The 20,022-nt window shown below is 45.0% G+C and overlaps 1 long non-coding RNA gene across 1 annotated transcript; it reads right to left on the bottom strand.

The window, feature by feature from the left end:
• Positions 1 to 13,079: 13,079 nt before the first annotated feature.
• LOC125288239 lies at positions 13,080 to 17,985 on the bottom strand. The gene is made up of 3 exons (XR_007192468.1): positions 16,562 to 17,985; positions 15,280 to 15,373; positions 13,080 to 13,250 (listed from the first exon to the last, which is right to left on the bottom strand). It is a non-coding gene; the product is annotated as an uncharacterized LOC125288239 (long non-coding RNA).
• Positions 17,986 to 20,022: the final 2,037 nt, after the last annotated feature.

Consider the following 20,022-nt stretch of genomic DNA (forward strand, 5'->3'; position numbering starts at 1 on the left):
AACTACCTGCAGGCAATAGCCATTTTAGTGCTCTGTGGCAGCCATAAATATAAACAATGTTCCGATCTCAGGGGTGCACCTTCGTCCTGCTGACTCCTGCCATGCTCTGAATGACCCCCTGTAGCAGACAGACGGGCCAAGGGGACAGCAACGTGCTCTCAGGAGGGGTCACTTTGTTTTGCCTCAGTCACGGTGCAGGCCATCTAGTAGGCTTGTGTTGCTGTGTTGTGTTGAGTTGTGCTGCTCACAGTAGAAGTTTGTTATTACTCTAACGTAGATTTTGTGAAGAGAGGATATGAGCTTGTAGATTATGTTTGAAAAGGAGGGGAGAAGTTTGAAATGTTTCAGACAACTGTGGCTTAATCAGATGAGGTCTATAGGGAACCAGTTGAAACTATACACACAAAGATGCTCATATCTAACCTCATCTAGAGAGACAGTGAGAGAGAGAGGCCAGACCACTGAAAAAAGACTCACTACACACACACACACACACACACACTACAATCTACCGGTGACACCAAGCACAGACACCTTGTTAGGGTGCTGGCTTGGCACGCGGGCTTGTCACAGGCGCGAAGTGAGAACACTAACCAGAGCCTGGCCTTTGATAGTGCGGAGGATGCCAGCTCTGCATCCACAGTGGACAAATACCAGCGTAGCATCGCTCCTTATCTTTTCATAGGCCAGCGGTCAAATATTATTGGACTTATCTTGAAATAAAGTTGACTTTACCAGGTTTAAATTATGTGTATTTGTCATGACTAAGCAATTTTACAGATGGACAGACATATACTTTATTATTGTTACTGTGGAAGTAAACCGCTCAGAAGCCCTCTGGTGTTTCAATGTAAGGTCTCAGTAGTGAGACTGTGTGATACTGCCAGTCACACAAACAAGATTACAGGCAACTTTTAACTTAAAGCGATGGTTCGGAGTAATTTCACCCTATGGTCCTTTGCACCATGACCCCGAGCCAAACACCCTCCCAGAACCTGTTTTCCCTTGGTCCAACCCTGGTCGAAAGCTGTCAGAAACTAATGAGTTTCTGCAGGCGTAATGGAACCAACTTTTATCTCGTAAATGACCCCACTAATAATGCCCTGAATGGTACCAAACTTCTACAGTATGTTCTTTACTCATAAAACGAGGCATTGAAAAGTTTGTAGGTACACCAGGAGTTTATTTAAATAACACTTGCCTGATGGATGCTACTATCTGCTACTATACCGCTGCGTCAACGTTACTTTTGTGATTTGGGAAAAGCCCGTTAAAATCCTGGCAGAAACTCATTAGTTTCTGACAGCGCTACTCGACTAGTGTTCGACCAAGGGAAAACAGGTTCTGGGAGGGTGTTTGGCTCGGGGTCATGGTGCAAAGGACCCTAGGGTGAAATTACTCCAAACTATCGCTTTAAGAGTGCTACTCCACCCCCACATACAGAACACATCCTAGCATAGCTATCTATTGTATCACATAATATAGAGCTTATTACCTCTCTAGTTTTTATCCCTGTACATTTAATCACAGGAGACGCTCATTGAACACCTTCCTTATTTTTAATGGAATGTATAGCTTGTCAGTCATTTATGCATGGGAAAGGTCAAAGGTGAGTCAGAAAAGATAGATGTAATTACACAACACCAGTAGATTTGTTTCCTGTGTTTGTTGTCAAAGGATATGCTTTGTCCTCTTCCAATTCCTTGTCCACATTCTTCTACTTACGAGGAGCCCCATCCCATAAGTAGTCAGACAGAAAACATGGCTGCAAACCTTAAACATCCAACAGACAAAACACCCCTGCATGATCTTACAGTCTGCAAATCGCAAAGGAAGGATGGGTATTGTCTGTTTTGAATCTGAAGACCAAATGGTTGCACATGAAAGCTGGCATGTTGCCACAATTTTTAAGGTTCCAATGGAGGTGTTTTGACGTTTGTTATACATTCAGCAGAGATAAAGAGAGAGAGAGAGAGAGAGAGAGAGAGAGAGAGAGAGAGAGTGTGTGTGTGTGTGTGTGTGTGTGTGTGTTGGGGGCAGTTGATGAGGTGAAGGGCACCGGCGGGGCCTGAATGAAATGCAAATAAAAATACAGCTTGCCCTTATTAGCAAAGCAAGCACAGACTGGATGACACCTGAAATTAAAAGCAACAAAACATTGTCCACTGATTAAAACAAAGAAACAATTAAAGACCCCAAGATCACTTTCACGTGTGGTCAATCACTCCCCCCCCAAAAAAAAGTCGAAGTATTTCTGACTCGACCTTCGTTGGCTCTGATGTTTCGTGTTCCCTCAACAAAGCCTTATCTCCCAGGTACCCTTTCACAATATACCATGGAGCTGTTTTATTAGTCCAGCAAGCATGTCGAGCCGTGAGAGAAGCCTAGTGTTGTTGTTACGGTCCGGTAAAGGTTACAGCCCAAGAAAAGACATAGAAGTGTGTGTGTGTGTGTGTGTGTGTGTGTGTGTGTGAGGGCGGGGGTGGGGGGTGATGGTGTATTGTTAGAGAAGAAAAAGGGGCCTGAGACTCCAGACTGGGAGTCATTAGGGGCTGGAGTGAACCTTGAGACCCTCTCGTTTCATCCGGCCACGGCGTGCACCCTGACACCACACAGCCCCACACAGGAACTGAACACCTACTCACCTTGACAGGAAATTGCAGCTCGCAAACTCACAGCATTCCTCCGAGAGAGTTCAGCCTGTTTTGCGCAAATGCTCTTTTTCCATTTGCAGCGCAGAGCCTTTCTGTTTTGCCTTTTTATACTCTTCCTTTTGATTTCACTGCCTCACTGCCATACACTGCATAACTCACTAAAAACTCATTTGCTCATGGACTTAAAATCTTGTTCAGGCATAACCATAATCATGTTTGGCTATGACATATTACATATTGTATATCCTTTTTCCAGCAGCTTTTTCATGAGTTGTGCTTACGAGCGTGGCAGCCCAAAATGCAGTATTCTGTGTTATGGTTTTGTGGGTCCCATGCAAATATACATTTTTATTACTGGCAGATGTTCTTTGGCAATGTATAATCTGTGGTCAGAATGTGAAAATATGAAACCGGCTAAACTCCTTGGACCGTAAAGTGGCTCAGCCTAGTTCAGTGCCACGAAATCACTTTGGCCTTCAACATCATGCTCTGAGAAATACACACGCACGCACGCACGCACGCACACACACACACACACACACACACACACACACACACACACACACACACACACACACACACACACACACACACACACACACACACACACACAAACACATGGAAAAGAGAAAGAAAGTGACATTTGGAGTGGTTTCCTGTGATGTTATTCTATCAAACAGGCAATATCCGAAAGGATTTGGAGGTTGGCTGAGCCAGTGCTGCTGGCACCCGGGAGGTCTGGGCCACACTGGCAAGCTGCTCTATCAGGCAAGCTGGTCCCAATATCTCCTCACATGAAAACATTCCTGTGCCGCGGCCATTTATTTTTAGACCTAATCTCAAACAGATTTGGGTAATGGCACAAGGTGACTGTAACGAAGACGGATACCCACACAACCACATGTGCGTGCGCGCGCACACACACACACACACACACACACACACACACACACACACACACACACACACACACACACACACACATATGCTCTCTCTTTCTCTCTCCCTCAGACACACACACACACACACACACACACACAACACATATATGCAGTTTCTCTCTTTCTCTCTCTCACCTCTCTCTCACTCTCTCTCTCTCTCTCTCTCTCTCTCACACACACACACACACACACACACACACACACACACACCCTTTACTGGCTGACAAGCGTTACTCCTGGGTTTGTTTAGTTTATTGTGCTCTCCTCCATGGTAGATATGTCCAAAGGCTAGTTTGACCAAATTTCACCATCTGAAAGGTACAATTCTCTCTGTCAGATGTCTGTCTTATTTGCTGGTAGTCAAGCTATTGGTCTGATTTGGGATTTGAAGGGTTGTATTTTCTAAGCAAGGAACAGACATGTGGGGTTCTGGAAGACAAAAAGAGACCTTAGAGGACATCACAAATGTTAACTTACTAATCACAAAAATAATGGTGATTAATCATGCTGTGAGTCTCTTCCCCCTACCGGGTATTGTCCGCTGTAAGCATTCAACTGAACAGAACACAGAACGGTGGCCTGATGGCAAACCTGGCATAAAAAACACCTTTGGCCCTCTCCAAGAGTCCTCACTGTAGCCACTGCATACTGAAGTGCAAATATGGTTAACAGGCTCTGGTGAGATGGGCTGTCAGTGAGCGTGTCATATCTCAAGATGGACTGACCACATCATGAAGAGCAGTGAGGGGAGCACTACCATTCCTTTGGCCCCATGACGTTATCTATGAAATACAAAGCCAAATGGCTGCTATGACATGTTATTTTGCACTTGAATATATGGTCTCAGTTGCAAATATAAATCTATAAATATAAATATAATCTAAAGCTATCAGAATGTCAGAGTGGTACTCATGTTTACCTTCATTATTAAATATAATTGAAATATATATATATATATATATATATATATATATATATATATATTAATTATATTTAATATATATAATGTATTTTGCAATTTACTGACAATGATTTAGCACTGTAACAATGCTGTTCAAATCTAAAATAACATCCTTCACACTTTTCCTAAAACAAAGACTACCACCACGGCCCCCATGGATGAGGTGGTTGAGCCATGGCCCAGGATGAGGGGTTGAGCCTGGGCCTTGTCAGAACAGCTCCCTACTCCTCCAAATGAGAGGAAATTGATCTCTTGAGTCTGTCACACAACTATGAGGGGGCCAAGGGCCGGGGTGTCAGGTTACGGGATGCAGGTGCAGCGATTTCGCCAGACCCCAAACCCCCACCCCACCCCCACACATACACACTCCCATCCTGCCCCACCGACAGCAACTAAGGTGAGGTCTCACATACAGCCCCAAAGACAAAAAAAAAATGTCAGTAGCATGAAGGATGGTTGGCATGCCAGAGATTCCTCTCCAATTCAAAATAAGCAAGGAGGTATAGATAAGGTAGTGTCGAGACAGGAGAGAGAGAGAGAGAGAGAGAGAGAGAGAGAGAGAGGATGCAAGAAAGAGGGACTGTGGAGGGTATCGTGTGTGAAATGAATGCAGGTGCCATATTTCAGAAAACAAAGAGTCTATTGTGAGTGGTCACTATAGGGCTGTGGAACAGATAGAGTTGTTGTTTTGTGACATTGTTGTGTGGCTGAAGGGTTTTTGACCCTCGTTTTCCAGTGCCTCAGGGCCTCTCACAGCCAAACATCATTCCAGCATGGTAGACATGCGCTGAGAAGTACGCCTGGAGAGAGGCCAGCCATAACAGATGTGCTTCGGCTTGGCATTCCTGGTTTGAAACGTTATTGCTGTAGAAAGAGTTGTACTGTATTAGGGCGACTGGTAAAATTGTAGAAAAATGGTGCCAAATTGACAAGCAGATGAGGACATGATCACAACGCTCATTGGAGCTGTCTTTGTGGATATCTGCCCAAACGACTTTTGATTGTAATGAAGAGAAACGCAAATAGCTGCTAGTATGTTCTGAACAACCCTGACACAAGCATTTCTCTCAGCACACTGCTACCTAATGTGCCCATTCGGCTCAAATCGCTCTGACGGTACACTTTGGAATAACTCGACTGGTTAAATGGTGTATAAAATGATCTCGTAATGACTGCAAACCTCTTTATTTCTGCAGCTGCAGTCAGAGTCAGACTTGTTCTATTTCACAGTGTGTACTCACGGCGTGTACTCATGGAATCGGTCATGTTTCCAACGCCAAGCTACATTGCAAATAAGACCGATTCTGATTCTTGCTTGGAACATTTCCCATACAGTAGTCTCTGTAATGCTGTCAGCGAGTAAGTGTAAGTGAGTGTAAGGGAGAGAGAAAAAAAAAATAGGAAAGAAAAAGAGGCAAATCACGCACAGCCTACATTCGTCAGTTTTCCATCCTCCCAACACAAGCACTAATGCGCCCTGACACACATTACTCTGGCAATGGGGAGAGAAGGAGGGAGGCAGTGTGTGTGTGTGTGTGTGTGTGTGTGTGTGTGTGTGTGTGTGTGTGTGTGTGTGTGCGTGTGTGCGTGTGTGTGTGTGTGTGTGTGTGGAGGGGGGAAGAAGGGTGGGTTGAAGCCTGTGAGGGCCTGCTGGAAACGGCCGCAGCCAAAATAGGAAGTTCCTGCGGCGAGATGGCCACATGCGCTCGGGACTGGAAAACCTCTCAACTACTTCCTGTGGTTACCTGGGCTCTGTGACCCAGAAGAAAGGGCTCCTTAGAAAACACAACCCCTGCCGAGCCCGCGAGCCAGGGTCCTCGAAGGAGAGGGTAGGAGGAGAAAGAGGGGAGGGGAGAGAGAGGAGAGAGGAGGAGGGGGGGCTGAGGTGGGGGTAGTGCTGGGGGTGTGGAGCCCAAACGGAAGGAGGGGAGGGTGGGGGGGCGCGTTCATAAATAATGTCCCAGGAATCTCTAAGCCCACTTGCTCGGGGGAGTGTGGCCCCATGCCGGAGGGGAGTGCGGAATGAATCAGTTACCGGGAGGCCTTGGCCTGTCAGCCGCCAGAGGGGGGGTGGGGTGCTGAATAGGGTTCTAACAGAAAATTAAACAGAAAGAAAAGAGAGAGAGAGAGAGAGAGAGAGAGAGAGAGGCAAACACAGCAAACTCTCCCATGTACTCAGGTACTTAATTACTCCTTAAAGGATAAATATTGCTTTAGCTACACGAGGAAAGAGACAAAGAAAGAGGACCTGTTCTGGAGCTGCTTTTCAGGTGTTTTCGAACATATCGGTGGGGCCTCTCGAGAGTTACCGGCGAATACTTTCCAGAAAACACAGCTCCACCATGCAGGTGTGGCCTCTCATTTACACAGATTTAAACACACAGCCTTGTCTCAAACAACACGACTATTTTTCTAATTAGCAAACTTACTCAGAATATGTACTGGCAAAACTGCCTATGCAGCATGCAGTTTGGTGTGAAAACAGTGACAGGAGCGAGCAGAAGTGAACTGCTGAGTTTGAATTCATTTGGTCCTACAGGTTAGCCGAGTGGATTTAGGAGCACACAAGGCTCAAACGCGTAAAGTACTCGTGGCATTTCAGATTGGGAGACGCACTGCGCTATCCAGTCTAGCCTAATTATCTGCCTGTGTTACACTGACATTTGCCTGTGCCAGCATTGTCCATACATTAGCTAACAAACCTCTTTGAAAATCTAAATGGCACACATGGAAAAGTTTATCATTACACTTTAACCTCTTTTTTTTTGCCCCCATTCACGGTCTCGTAGGCACACAAAAACAAGACTCCCGCATTCATATGTAAACTGTATCCAATTATGTAGCACCCAACCCCTTCATGCCTGTGTGGAAATCTTAGAGCCGACCCCCTATGGTTTAAAGCCTCCCTTTTCCTGTTGAAAAGCAATGCTCTATTCATGACGAGCTCCTGAGGGGCCCGGAGGGTGACTGACAACACGCCGCACCTGGCCCAGATGAGGGTGGGATCCGTTTGGGATCCAGACTAAGGACTGCCCTGGGACCTGAGCTGGTTGTTGTTGTTGGTTTGGCTTTTTCAGACAGGGCGTTTCCTTCAGGTGAATGGCATTCACTGACACACAGGCGACCATGTTGAGGTATAGACTAGAGTCTCTGGTGTACATCTGTGTTGAGGAGATATTCAAGAGTCAAGCCACATTCTGCCCAGGGCCAGTGAGTGATGATGGCTCCCTGTCCCACTTAAAGTTATTCAGTGACAGGATTTTAAAGTTGAGTGACAGGTACAGCCACTTCTTTCAAGGCTTTGTGGAGAAACACTTTGGTGTTGCAAAAAAAGGCAGAAAAGCTCCAGTTTTGAGCAGCGAAGGAACATATTTCTGAGGGATGAAAGCCCTTATGTCTCAGTGGAAGGCCTCATCTCTGCTGACTGAGCTCAACAGTCTGGTCAGGGGAAGGATTCGTTTTTCTGGCCCGAAAAAAGACAAAGACACAGGGGGCGCCTGGCAAAGAGCTCTCTCTCTCTCTCTCTCTCTTCCCACTCTCTCACCCCCTTCTCTCCTGATCCACTTTCGCTTGACGTCCCGAAATGGCTGCTTCAAACAGTCTCACCAGATGCCAGAACAATCCAGCCCACTCGTACAATACAGAGGATTGTTGGTCTGCCTTGGCTCTGTTTGTGTGTGTGTGTGTGTGTGTGTGTGTGTGTGTGTGTGTGTGTGTGTGTGTGTGTGTGTGTGTGTGTGTGTGTGTGTGTGTGTGTGTGTGTGTGTGTGTGTGTGCGTGCGAAGACTGATGGGAGCGCTACCCTGGACCCTGCCAGGCCATATGACTGTGAAGCATTGGTCCGAGGACCGGTGATGGGCGGCACTAGTCACGGTAACGTGGTCAGAGCCACCATTACAATACCGAGCCTGACATCAGCGCTCAGGAGAGACACAGGCCGCCAGTCTGTCCACCCACAAATGGTCATGTAGTCATCTGAGGGCTGGACATCCAAGAGCCGAGTTCTGAAAACACTTTTAAAAAGTCATTTCACACTTTTAAAGTCTTGAATGTCCAATATTATACCTTATCATACACAATTATTTCTTGTATTTCTTGCTTACATTTGTATTAAATGCATTTTAGGAAACTATCCAATATCACTGTGTTCATGACATGTATAGATCAGGTGGACTTGCTGGACCTTCCCATCTATGTGGAAAAAGTGTGTTTTGTATTACTAAAGACTAAACATAGTTCAGATCTTGAATTTGCCATAGTTGTGCAAGGCTGTGTAATACTAAATTGGCTAAATTATATTGACAATACATAGAAAAAACAATGTTCAGTATGGTGTGTCACTTCATTTGAGAGCCTTTGCTTCATGCTCAGTCTCCAGTGTTAGTAAATACACTGAGCTAGTTCAGTCGGATTGGATTAGAGGCTATGTGTGTTTTCCCTTTGTGCAAATCCATGTAGACTGTCATCTGAGTCTTGATTAAAGATGTCTATTTTCTCAGAGGGCCGTGTATCTGTCAATGTGACCAAATCCCATTCCACCAAACAATAATTGAACACATGTTTACAAGTTGAGGGATTTGTGAGTTTGAACTTTTTTTCTCATAACATCCTGTTCCAGACTGAACATAATAGAGATTTGTATTCCATATAGGCTGTGAAATGTACGGAAGAGAAAACGCACAGCACTATTACTCAACTGCAGTGCTGGGCCTGGCTTGCAAAAACTCACGGTGCCTTTCTCTGTCCCACTCTCTCTCTCCCCCCCCCTTTCTCTCCCTCTGTCTCTCACTCTCTCTCTCTCTCTCTAACCTCCGCCTCAGGCCACTCTAGCGCTCTCCATGCCTAGGAAGTTACTTATTAAGAATCAGCGTCATCCCTGCCAAGCAAAGCTTTTTGGTTCCTTGGCCCTCTCTTCCCATTTCAATACCCAAGGCTCTGTTTTAGTCTAGTTGTTTTCTCTTTTTTTTTCGGGTCAGTCAGGAGGAGTGGTTGGTGAGTGCATGCCTGGAATGTTAGCAAGTGTGCTATTCACCCCTACTGGAAGCAACACGGCAGGGGGTGGGGGGTGGGTTGGGGGGGGGAGAGAAAATGTGGAAGAAATGCTCGCACCAGGCTTGATGTTGATCGCATTAATGCAGTGTGGTGCCGGGGATGGAGTGTAAATGATTGAACGTGGTTCCAGAACTTTTTGCCGTTGCTGTCAACAAAGCAGGCTCTGTTCCTCTCCCGCTCGGCTGCCATTCCTCCTCCCTCCACACCCCCAAACACACACACACACACACACACACACACACACACACACACACACACACACACACACAGGGAGACATACACACAAGCACACACACATACACATACACACACACACACACATACACACAAACACACACACACAGACAGGCGCGCACACACACACATCCACTAACAAACCAGACATAAATTCAACCACACTCGTCAACATGCATACCTACACACAGAAAGAAACACACTCTCTCTCTCCCTCTCTCTCTCTCTTACACACACACACACACACACACACACACACACACACACACACACACACACTCACATAAATAACACATACCTAAGCCCTCACAAAACTACACATGAGTACACATCAACTCAACTCAACACATACACACACAAACACATACTTGATGCTCTCTCTCTCTCTCTCTCTCTCTCTCTCTCTCTCTCTCTCTCTCTCTCTCTCCTTCTCACTCTCTCTCTCTCTCTCTCTCTCTATTCAGAAGTGGGAATGGATGTAGTGCAGAAAGAGGTGAACAGTACTAGCGTCTGTCTAATGGAGATCCTGCCAGGGGCCTCCACTGGGGGGGTAAGGGGGCATTTTGGATGCTGAAACGGGGGGTGTATGAGGCATGGATGGGTCAGATGGACCGAGAGTGAGCACAGGGGCGGGGTCGTTAGAGGGTAGAGAAAGGGAGGAGGAGGAGGAGAGATTGCAGGTCAGGGCATAGAGTTGGAATAAATTAAGTTCTGCCGAGGTACAGAATGGCACATTGTTAGCTTCAGCAGACAGACAGCAGGCGAACAATCCCAGCTTTGTGTCCAGCACTGGCAGAAAGCAAGCTCTCCTTTCTCTCTCTCTCTCTCTCTCTCTCTCTCTCTCTCTCTCTCTCTCTCTCCACCCCCTCCAAGTCCCCCGCCTTCCTGGGTGAATCCACTTAAGGTTTCTGAACCAGAGTCCACATTTGGTCTTTGAAGATGGAGGAAGCTGAAAGGTGTCTCTTTGAGCGAGCACGTCCACCCCACAGAGGGGTTGTGCAGTGCCCCAAAAGCAGCCCTCAAACAGCCCCATCAGGGCCTCCCTTTCAAAGTCACACACTGAAAGCAGAATTGTACTCTGAGCAAACAAACAAACACTCTACAAAACATCTTTTACAAAATGTTCCCTTCTGCATCAGTGCCGTTTGCCTGATTTCACTTAGATGTTGTGCACAGCATACCAATAGTTTTATCAGCTTGGAGCATTTGTGACACATAGGAGGCCCACTAGGCATACTTTGTAACAGGCTTTGCATACCGGAATTCTGATGAGAATCTAAATGCAACTATTTAAATAATACTGTACGGGACAATGTTGGAGATTAGCTGGACAAATCTTTGAGATCACAGCATACTTCACACCAATGATCATGACCTGGTTTTTCTTGAACATCAGGGATAATCATGCTTTTCAAGTGCAGTATTGCAGTGTATGACATTATTTAGAGAATGTATTCAATTCTTCATATTACCAGAAAGGGGATGTGATGCTTCAACCCGGAAAAAATAAAGTAAACCAAATTGATGTTACCTGTTAGGCAGATTTAGCAATGTTTTAGTTTAGTGATGTACATTTAAACAGCATTTCTACAGCCCGTGTTGAGGATGGGTTTGGGTGCAACACCATGGAGCCCAAAAGGTATGACGGTCAACAAGCACCTTTTCTAGAATTCAGGAGTGACACTGAGACGGCGGACTGGTTCATGCTTGGTTAATATACTGAACAGGGTTTAAAACCACACTATCAGGTGTGGGAGTCAGGCACAGTGTTTCCCATACATTGACTTATTTGTGGCGGCCCACCACAATATCAACATTGACCACCACACAATGATTTTCCAGGTTGTACTAAATTGTGCTTAAATCTGACTAGCATCATAACCACGCTGCGCTAATTTGTTAAAAACTGTTGCATTCCAGTTAATTCTTCAAACCTACCACCTTCAATTCTGTGGGAAACACTGAGACATGAGTTGGAGCTTGATGGCTGGTAGACATTTCGGGAGCCAAGGGGAGGTGTTCATTCTGAGGAGTTGCATAGTGACTTGTTTCTAGTTTGTCATACACATGGATGAGTATCTGACTGAAAGGGATTTTATTGCCAGTGCAAATTCTGAATTGAATTGCTTCTGAAAAAGCTAGTATGTTTACATCCATGGGCTTCCAATCTGCTTCAATGGACACAATGCATGAAATGACTTGAAATGTAAAAACAATTGGAAAATACCCTACAAAACTAAAGCCCAACTACATAGTCAGTATCACAAGTGACCAATGTTTGACTTAACTGCTTGAATACAATGAAGACGAGTGATTCACAAATTTTACATCTTAAATTATCTCACAGTAGTTTACATGAAGTCAAACATGGAGTTGTAAAGTTAATGAATACTCCCTCTCTCTCTCTGTGTGTGTGTGTGTGTGTGTGTGTGTGTGTGTGTGTATGCGCACATGTATGCATGTGTGTGTACAGTTTGAATGCACACAGTGGCTTTCATTACAGTGTGGAAGTTTGCATACGGTATGCAAAATGCCCACCAACCGCTAGCCAAAGAAGTCATTTCCATGCTATCTGTTGGGGATATGGAAAGCTGGCCAGCATCGACTTGACACAAGGTCCACACAGAGGCTCTTCCCTGAGTCAACGAGTTTGCATGCATTTGTATAACGTGATATTGCTCATTGAAATTAAGACCACTGGATTAATTTACATAGAAGCAGCAGGGGAGCCCCTCGGGGTACTGACACAGAGTGAACTGAGAGTGATGCAAAGGCTCACACTGTGTCTGTGTCTGATTTGTGTACACTTCCTTCTCTCTTTATAAATGTGCCTTTGTGACACCTCTCTACGTGACATCATATTTGGTGGTAGTGGTAGTAGACTGGCTTATGTTGTGGATTTGACTCCATCGTGCCCTTGAGCAAGGCAGTTAAGTCCGACTGGCCCCTGCAATTGGTATCTGTCGCTTTGGTAAAAACGTCAGCTAAATACATAAATAAAATAATTAAATTCAACATTCTTATTTATTTCCAAACATCACTGGGTTATTTATGAGTTCCCATGTAGGTACCTGATGGATATGTCCCATTTCATTGTTATTTATGCTTATATGCCGTAATTCACAAGATGGACAAATTTCAAGTGAGGTAGAATGCAAACAAAGAGCCAACAAAAGAAAAACATAACGTATGTTATAATGTTAGCGTTCTGTAAAAAAAAAAATGTGACATGCCGGCATGTGGTCATAGCTCCAGTACTCACAGTGTACTCTGTCCTGATTCATTATGTCCAGAGGGCAAAGTGTACGCCCCACTTATCCATTGGGTTAAGAAAAACTCCACTGGGGTTAGATTATGATAGATGGCCATTCCTGTTGAACTAATCTTCAGTTGTCTGTGGCCATTCATCTGTAAAACATGACAATAAAAAGTAGAGAATTACAAGCAGTTATGACATTGTCATACTGTGGTAACTAATATCACCAGTGTAGGATATGTTGCATGGCTTTTTGAATTGGTGCAAGATATCACTATAGTGTGGTTTTTAACAAAAGAAACCATGAGCTAGTGTTACGCTAAATGATCATGCTGATGGCAACCACAGCCTTACTAGAACATAGCACACTAAGGGGAGAGTTTGATTCACAAACGCCTCAGGTAACACAACCCCAAATCAGACAAAGTTGGGAGTTGGGACGTTGTGTGAAATGCAAATAAAAACAGAATGTGATAATATACAAACCCATGTTATCACATTCTGTCTTGTAAACCCATATTTAGCAGCAAAAAGGACATAGACAACATATCATATGTTGACAATGACAATTTTGACTATTTCATGGAAAATATATGATCATTTTGAATTTCATGCCAGCAACATGTTTCAAAAAAGTTGGAAAATCTTGTTTTTCATTCCATGATGCACCTAATTTGACAGGTCTGGACTGCAGACAGGCCATTTTAGCACCTGGACTCTTCCTCTATGGAGAAATACTGTTTATACTGTTTATAATGTGCAGAATTAATTTTGGCATTGTTTTCCTGAAACATTCAAGGTCTTCCCTTGAAAAAAACATTGCCTGGATGGCAGTATATGTTGATGTAATGTATACATAATTCAAAATTGATTTTGCTTTGCCAGAAGTGCAAGATGCCCATGCTGTAGGCACTAATGCACATCCACACCGTCATAGAGGTTGGGTTTCGAACTGAGCACTAAAACAAGATGGATAGGTTGAATACTTGGATAGGCCCTCTCCTCTTTAGCTCAGATGAGTCCATCATTTCCAAAAACAATTGCAAATTTTGATTGGTCTAACCACAGGACCTTTTCCCATGTTACGTCAGTCCATTTTAAAGAAGCTCAGGCCCAGATAAGATGGTGGTATTTCTGTATCATATCTAAATACAATTTTGGCTGTTGCATGGTAAAGTTTACACTAGCATTTCTGAATCATGTTGCCAGTTACCCTAATTAGTTGTGAGACATTCCTCCTTTTGTTTTCTTTATCATTACACAACTTTTCCAACATTTTTTTACCCCTGTCCCAACTTTTTTTGAAACTTGTTGCTGGTATCAAATGTAATGTTTTTCCATGAAAAAGTCACATTTTTCATTTTTAACATTGATATGTTGTCTGTGTCCTTTTGGCAACTAAATATGAGTTATCAAGATTTGCATATTATTACATTCTGTTTTATTCGCATTTTACACAACGTCTGATTTGGGGTTGTACTATGAGTCCACAATGTTCATTTGGTAATTCTTGAGGAGGGAGAAAAATCAGATAGATGGTGTGCTAACTTTCTAAACCTGTCAATTTTTAAAACCTTTTTAACCTAGTCAGTCCTTTCACACATCTAAGACTAAAACACATGGGCCTCCCGGCATGCACAGTGAAACCCTTACAGATGATCCAGAATGATCTCATCAAGCTCCACCAGTAGCCGCCCGCATCAAATTCAAATCACTAATGCTGGTATACAAAGTGATCTCTGGTTCCACACCCTCTTACTTGCATGCTCTCATAAAGGCATACAGTATGCTCCCTATCATGACTCCTATTTGCCCTGTACCTTCTCTTTACTTAGTTGTGTTACAGCATCAGCTAAATGAATAAATGTATAAGTAAAAAAGAGCACTTCAAATATTTTACGACTCACTGCTGAGGCATATGTCTATTTAGTCAACCCTGCCTGCTGTGTCTGTATTTGTTAAGAGTACAATCTGACAATTGTCTTAACAGTTGTGTTTCTGTCGGCTTCTCTTCCTCTCCCCCCAAGAGGCACATCTGGTGAACACATATGCTGCGGTCCCATTTGTGGCGCAGATGTGGTGTACCCCACCACACACACACACAAACACACACATGCATGCACAAATGTGCACCCTCACACGCATAGCGCTCGTACAAGTCGAAACGCAGTCTCGGCTCACCCATTATTCATGGACACCAGGCTTTGGCATGCTCAGCTGTAAGACACACTTCAGCACACACTAGTCTGGGAGGCTGAAGCGCACTGCATTGTTCCTATATAGCGACACACAAGTAGAACAAAATACATACTACTGTACTGTTACAAGACAAGCATGTTGTTTAGCTACATTTAGAGAAAGGGAGTTCATTCTCACCACATACATATCAGTGAGAATCCTTTTTTTATTTGTTTTATCACCTATTCTTAAAATGTACATTCCTAAAAATATATAAAAGTACACTCTCTAAGTGTATAACTTATCGTCATGGTTTTTATCTGACAGGAATTATTTTCCAAATTACTGGGGGAAAAATACAGAAGGTATAACACAATGTCTTTGCTACAGGCACACACACATACACACACACCCTCACACACACAAATATGGACAGACATCCACACACACAACAAACACACAATGGCAGCATATGGATTACACAATAACTGTGATGTCTGTTGTAAAACACAGGCTCCTCTGCTGGCAACTGCCTGGGCCAGGAGTAATCATAACTGGCAAGGCTATTGTTCGCTTGCCAACCTGCATTTTCCACCTCTTTTCATCCCTGTGTTTGGCGGCCATGTTTTCTGAAGGGTCAGCTCTTTCAAATCCGTGGTCTTTTTGTCTCTCGGTGATCACACCCTTACCTCGGCACAGACATGTATGCTGATTTGACACGTTCAATAGGAAGGTAAAAAGGTAGGTTCACCATTCAGCAGATAAGCCTCAAAACAAGCCTGTGGACATTTCTCATATTCATCTTCATCAGGCCAATTGAGTACGGTGGCCCAGAGGTACTCTCAGAACCTCTCAGAATAGAGCTAGCAAACCCTCAGCCTTTTGTCTATATAGTTGCAGAAAAACGACAACTGCATAACAATGGAGAATGCTAAGGTTGAAGCCCAGTGAAGTGACCATGTGTAATTACCAGTGCTGTGGGCCTGTCTCTGAACCTGTGTCCTCTAACAATGATGTTAATGACGTGTCGGCAGCACCCCCACCCCACCAAAGCAGTTGTCCCAAACGACTGTGTCCTATTTATCCCAGCTCTTGGCTCTGATTCCTGTTATAAAAGTGATAACCTTTAGCTCTGCAGGCTGTTTCTCCCTTCCCTCCTCTCACCCCCCCTCCTCCCCCCATCACTCCCCTCCCTCTCCCTCAGGGCTATTGTTTTTGGCCGTGAGGCCCAGGGGGAAGTCGTTGTGTAAGTGAGAGGGCCGAGGACAGTGACCCCACCGGTCACCTCTGGAGATCCTGAGGGGAGAAGCCTGCGGAGGTCACTGGCAGGGTGTCAAACCACCGCTGGGATGTTCTACTGGGACTGACCAAGAAGGAGACAGAGGGAGAGAGAGAGAAAAAAAGAAGAAAAGAAATGAATTTGTCAAGTTTGTTAGTACACATAGGTTAATTACGCAGTACACGCCGTGGTTGGCCACTTTTTGGACTTGTTCTGGCACCCGTTTCTTTGCACTCTATTGCTTCAGCTACGGCTGAATTACATCCCTGGCTAGAATAAGTGGAACAGCAGTAACTCTTCTAACCAGATTCCATTTTCTGTTATTGATGTAGAAAAGTACAATACAAATTGAATTGAATAAGCTATGGCTCTTATTACTTCTTGTCACACTCTTTTCACTTTTCTACGCCAAACCAAATTTACTGGTTAAATGAGAACAAAACTTGGCAGTCTCGCACTTTGCTATTTGTTTAGCACATGCTGAATGTTTTTGCACCTGTTATAAGGGCTTTTGTTGACTGGGAACCTTTGTGTTTTTGAGGAATTTTCCAGGGTGGGACCTATGTTCCAAAACCTAATCTGAGGCAGCTTCAAAGAGATCTGAAGGTGTCACAGCAGCATGGGTAGCCAGGGGCAGCAGAAATAGCTATGGTCTGGCGGGGTACGAGGGACAAAATGGTGTAGGGGTGTTTATTTTTTATTGTGCATGTGATAAATCATTGTAACAGGTTTATTTACCAGGCTTGTCCCGGGAGCTGTAAAACTGGGCAATAAAACAAACAAACACAGTAAACAGCTCCAGAAGACAAAGCTCTTTTAGCATAAGGGAAAAGCACATTTGCTTATGCAACCCTTCTAAGATAAGATTAGGGCATGTGGTAATGTTTCAGTGACCAACCTCTGAGAAAAAAAATCTGGGTCTCCTCTCCCCAGGTCTCTGAAAAGGCACAAGCTACTCACCTTAGCTCCACAGACTTGTGTTAGTTTTGTTTCAGTGTGATGAACATCTTTCTTATGCATTTGGTTTCCTGTGTGAGAGCTCAACTTTTAGCTCACAAACAAGTCTGGCGACAGTCCCGGGCCGGGCCAGGCTTAATTGCGTCTGGCGCTGAGGTTTAGCGGGACATTAAGTGGTGCTTGTTTCCTACAGCTCTAATCATAAAGTCAGCTGTCGACCTTTTGACCCCGCCACTACATATTTGACTGCCCTGGTCACCAGAGGGTAGAGGTTCACACAGGGGGCAGACGAGGTGGGTGGGTGGGGAACTGGCCGCTAACATTTCTTCCTGATTTTCCATTTAAAGCCTCTGGCCTATTGTTTCTCCACAGCCACATCCTCTTGGGGCATGCCTTTCAATCATAATAACACACACTCACACACACACACACACACACACACCTATACATACATACTCTTACTGTTTTTTTGTTGTTTTTTTACAGTGATTTTTTATTTTACCTTGAAAATCCTTCTTTTTTTTACCTTTGGCAATTACACACACAGGAAAGCATGCATACCAAACAGCCCACCCCTGCTGTGAGTACTGTTCCAATGGCAGCAGATCCACTCAGGGAGGAGACGGAAGGAGAGATGCAGAGGCAAATGCATTTGGTGTCTCACTTGCGTTCAAGATGGTCTGGTTGTTTGTTGGAGTGTTTTACAACAACACACTCTCCAAACCGAACGACACTGTCTGCTCTCTGAACTGGAGCAATGCAGCTCAGCAGTAGGTTCTTGCAAGTGCAAATGAGAGAGAAGACCAGCGTTTTTTGTGTGTGTGTGTGTGTGTGTGTGTGTGTGTGTGTGCGTGTGTGTTGTGTGTTCATGTGTGTGACTTCTCTGGCTCCTGCTTCCTTGCAACGATCGCCCAGGGTGATTTCCTGCCCAGGTGCCTGCTGGGAATGCCAGGCCTCCAGCTGGGCGTTGATAGTGTCGTCCGTGTGTGGGCTGGAATGGTCTCCTGGTGAGAAGCAACCATCAGAAGAAGATGAGTGTATGCGTGTGTGCGCGTGTGTGTCTGCCTGTGTGTGTGTGTGTTTCTGTCTGTGTGTAAAGGAATGACAGATCTCCGGTCCAGGAAACTAAGAGGGGTTTTTTTGTAACTTCTGGCCTTTTATATTGCCAATGATTTTGCAATTCAATTTGACGAGAGCATGAAAGGGAGAGAGGTGGGATGCTGGGGGGGGTCTGTTATGACTCTAAGTGCTTTTGTGTCCGGGCTACTGCTGTCGTTCAGAAGCCCAGTATGGCATCAGAATCTCTCTGTCTTTCAAGTGGCTGTCTTCATTCTCTCTCTCTCTCTTTTCTCTCTCTATGTCTGTCTGCCTTTTTCTCTCTCTCTCACAGACATACACACACAGACACAAAGAGAGCTGCACACACACACACACACACATAGAGAGACACATTATTGTGTGAAATGTGGTGAAATAAACTCTTTAGGTTTGAAACTTCTTTGAAACTGGGTTGAGCCTCTGTCCCTCTTCCTACCCTCAGCGATAATTTGTATTCACAAGAATAGCGCCAATCAGTCAATCTGGGAGGAAACAAACAATAAACAAACAAACAAACACAAAGCGGGCTTTTTCGCGCCTTGAAATTTTTCACCGCGGTCAAACCCCTCAAATCCTACGGCCTCCTGCCGTGCATTAGATGGAGCCCCTCCAGGGTCCTAAGTCCTGAAGTGTCTCTCTCTATGTGTGTTGAGTGTCTCCGTGTGTGTGTGGGTATGTGTGTGTGCCTCTGTGTGTGTGTGTGTGTGTGAGAGAGAGATATCTCATGCGGGGGACCTGCCACATATCACGTCCGCCCTCTATCTCACCCCGGCTGGCAGACACAGATGTCTACAGGCATCCTCAGTGCCCTCGCAAGTTGCCTGGGCCCACCCTCCCAGGGATAGCAACAGCCAGACACACATACCGCTATATATTCTCTGACAAATATTTCACACACACACACACACACACGCATTTAAGAATACACACATACACACACTGTCACATACACAGACACACACAAATCATCCCTGTCTGTCTAACACTCTCTCTCACAGACACACACACACACACACACACACACACACGCACACACTCAGTGTGAGCTCTGGCAGACTCCTCCAGAGCAGGTGGCTCTTATCACAGTCACCTCCAGGACACCCTCCATTACTCGCGGCCGAGTTATTAGCCACGGCGGCGGGGGCACCTGCCAAGTACCTGAGGGCCCGCAGGCAGTCGCGAGAGGAGAGGAGAGCAGAGGAGCCTGAGACCAAGTCAAAGGCAGCCCAGAGAACTTCAATGAGAGAGGGAGAGAGCAGCCACTTACAGCCTCCAGTCCAGTGGTTACTTACAGCCTCCGGTCCAGTGGTTACGGATCAGGGAGTCCAACAGCTGATCAGGGAGTGGAACAGCTGAAGGTTAGGAGTCAGATCCCAGGGGTTGCCACCATTGTGCCTAAGCAAAGCGCTTAG

Source organism: Alosa alosa, chromosome 23 (genome assembly GCF_017589495.1).
Source record: "Alosa alosa isolate M-15738 ecotype Scorff River chromosome 23, AALO_Geno_1.1, whole genome shotgun sequence".
Taxonomy (NCBI): Eukaryota; Metazoa; Chordata; class Actinopteri; order Clupeiformes; family Clupeidae; genus Alosa; species Alosa alosa.